Here is a 3044-nt window from a genome sequence, read left to right on the forward strand (position 1 = left end):
CCACATCGAGGACCATGGGCTAACTCTAAGTTAGTTATAGGAAGCAAGAGAGACTGTTAGGTTTAGGTTTAGGTTTAGACGTAGATAGTATGTAGTCTGTGGGTTTAGATTAGGTTAGTTAGGTCAATTTAGATTAAGTTATATACGATGACGTATTTTAAGTTACATAGAGTGTTAGACACTCTAACGTTGTTAGATTTAAGGACTCGTAGATAAGTAGCAGTAGGAAGTTTTTAAACTTAACTGAAAATAAATATGTTCAAATAGTAATAGCGGTAGAACGACGTACTTGAATAGGATGATCGAAATTTGGGTCAGCTTTTGTACATGAAAATCTTCCCTTTAAAACGACGGGCGGTGCCCTTAGAACGGTCCTCAATGGCTCGGCATGATATCCTACCGCCAGAGACAAGTACATTTGAACAGACAGTACTTGTCTCTGCTACCGCTACTGTATATGTCAACCTTTATCTGCACGGCCTCTATGCCCCCTTAGGTGGTCGTTTAGAATTTATTAGTTTCGTTATTTACTTACGTCTTACATTTGTTGGATTTTATCAGAAATTCTTAACATTTAAACAGACTGAAGTAAAAATAAGAAAACGCAAAAGAACGTTGCACATATCTCCGAAACAAAAAAGAAATGGAATAATAATAAATCCTATAAGTCGTTTTGAAAGCCTTCTTGTTCTCAACCTTTACGCACCCATATTATATTTACCGCACTTATTTATGAGACACTCTATTTATTATACAGGGTGCCTCATATACGGAAACATCTGATTTCTTTTGAGTAGATGCAATAATTTTTTTTAGATTTTTTTGTGTCGTTTTTATTTCTTTTGTAAAATCTTGTAGCATTCATTGTTTTCGCACAAAAATATTATTTCTGTTTTGTTTCCAATTACTAATTTTCAAAATTAAGTAATTTACATTAAAAATTTAAAAAAATTAAATTAAGTTTTTGGTATATCGGTAAAGTACTCAGTTCAGATGGATTTTAACGCCACTTGCTACGGTTTTGCTCCCACGTGAGGGCCATATGTTATTAAAAACTCGATTTTTACGTCAGATTAGGACGATCTTTGAGATTTCGACTTTGACCATGTCGGTCAGTTAATAATTATGATAAAATGCTTGACAATTAATTTATTATAAAATAATATTATCGCTTACTATAACATTTGCAGTTAATATCTGAAATTGTTAAATACCAGGCAAGCAGAAATTGTTTTTTTGCGCTAAAGCTACGAGATTTTACACTGGAAACTGGACTGGAAAAATATTTAAAAAAGACTAATCATGTTATGCTTCTGAATTTTTGAACTAAAGAGACGGAGGAAACGTGAAAAAAAAATCGTTTGCTTGGAAACATGTGAATATCTTCGAGGTTCTGTTCTGTGGTTATTTTCTGAAAAATCTTCGGCCATTCTTTTAAAGTTTTTATACAGTGTAAGCCACCCCTGCTGGGCAGATCTGCAGTGTTGGGTTCACAATCAAATATTGAAGAAATAAGTAAAAATCGACAAAATGTACATTATTTTCTGTGTGATCGGCGGAGATTTTGAGGTAGACTGGGGACCGATTTTCAGTGGAAAACAACGGCCAGTTTTTAGAAATGTGCGTTTATCCCGAAGGTGTTTGCAAACAATGAAATTTGTTTAGTTAGCAAATGGTTGTTTTGTTACTTACAATATTGCCTGTCAATAAGTCACAAGTAATTGGTGATAAGAACTTTTATCAGAAAAGTGATATTGATAATTTCCAGAATGATTTTCTAACTAATTCAGCAATAATTTTTAGAAATTTATTAAATATCTCAAAAACAAGATAACATGTGAAAAATTAACAAGAAGCGAAAACTCGATCGAGGTTGTCAAGATCCAACCTGAATTTTACGAAACCCTGTATATACGAAGAACAAACTGCAGTAATTTAGCCACAAAAGTTATAACTAGTATGGTCAATAATCCGTTACATTTTTACTGAAAAATCCATGTTAAATAAGATTTTTCAAGGACGCATTTAGCGGCGGGTTTCAAAATTCATTGAACTCGGAATCAATGACCGCACCCATACTGTTGTCCTTCTCTTGCTGTACGTTCGGTTTCAAGTGCCAACATACGTGCAACAGCCAATCAGCGCCGTTTGTTAGCCTAGTGCTTCTACCATGGGGGCCTCAGTCAAATAATCCAGGTCAGACATAGATTTTGATTGTCGTCAGCGCCACCTAGGCCCTGCTTACAAGGCAACTTACTCATAAATGAACGGAACATCTCCGAGGCGGCACCATAGCGACGTTTACAGGGTGAGTGCTGATTTCAAAGATGCTGATTTGCATTTTTCGCGAGGCGTCTTTTTCGGCATCAGGGAAAGGCGTTGTTTATTGCACAAGTTTTTTACTTTCTCCGACCAATAATTTATTAAAACATGAGTTTTAGACCTTGTTGAGTGCCTATCAGTGCGATGATATTTGTTCTAAACGGTAAGCTTTCGCATTACTAGAATTATTTACATGTTGATTGCTGGAGGACGCCAACATGGTGCATGGTATCATACATTTTTCGTATTTAAATTATAACACAATATTTTCACGTGTTCAGTTCCTAGAAGACTCGTATGTCTTGTTTTAAAGATTACTACATACATTATTCACTCTACATACTACATATATTTCGAAGGTTTCCAAGGTGCTGCTTCCATAGAGAATAGCTTCCTGGCAAAAGACGCTTGGTGCAACCCATAGTCAAACTGTGCGATATTCCTGGACCATCGCTCGAATATGTTCATGGCACATCAAATATCGCCACAGTTCCGGGTAAGTACTAATTGTAAGGAAGTGAGATGTAAATTTAGCAAACTATCAATTTTTAGGCTCCATTAACATTCTTTTCAGGGAGAGCAGCTCAAATCACACAGCATCAGCACCTGAATTGTGTACTCCGAAAAAATTAAAGGTACGTTTGTATTAAAATGAAAGTACTTTAATAATTTGTATTTATGTGCATAGATGATATTCTGGACAGCCCTTTTACAGCTGTCAC

The 3044-nt window shown here is 35.4% G+C and overlaps 2 long non-coding RNA genes across 5 annotated transcripts in view; both read left to right on the forward strand.

The window, feature by feature from the left end:
• The first annotated feature begins 6 nt into the window (after window positions 1-6).
• On the forward strand, window positions 7-543 carry LOC125502512. Its single transcript, XR_007280276.1, has 2 exons — window positions 7-72; window positions 109-543. It is a non-coding gene; the product is annotated as an uncharacterized LOC125502512 (long non-coding RNA).
• Window positions 544-2322: 1779 nt separating this feature from the next.
• Window positions 2323-3044, forward strand: part of LOC125502506 — a 1803-nt gene continuing 1081 nt past the window's right edge. For 2 of the 4 annotated variants that reach the window (XR_007280269.1, XR_007280267.1), the window contains exons 1-2: window positions 2624-2818; window positions 2897-2957. This is a non-coding gene — a long non-coding RNA (uncharacterized LOC125502506). The other 2 variants (XR_007280268.1, XR_007280270.1) reach the window with 2 other exon arrangements.

This window comes from Dendroctonus ponderosae, unplaced genomic scaffold (genome assembly GCF_020466585.1).
Source record: "Dendroctonus ponderosae isolate FM_Combo_2020 unplaced genomic scaffold, Dpon_F_20191213v2 Dpon_F_20191213_1, whole genome shotgun sequence".
Classification (NCBI taxonomy): domain Eukaryota; kingdom Metazoa; phylum Arthropoda; class Insecta; order Coleoptera; family Curculionidae; genus Dendroctonus; species Dendroctonus ponderosae.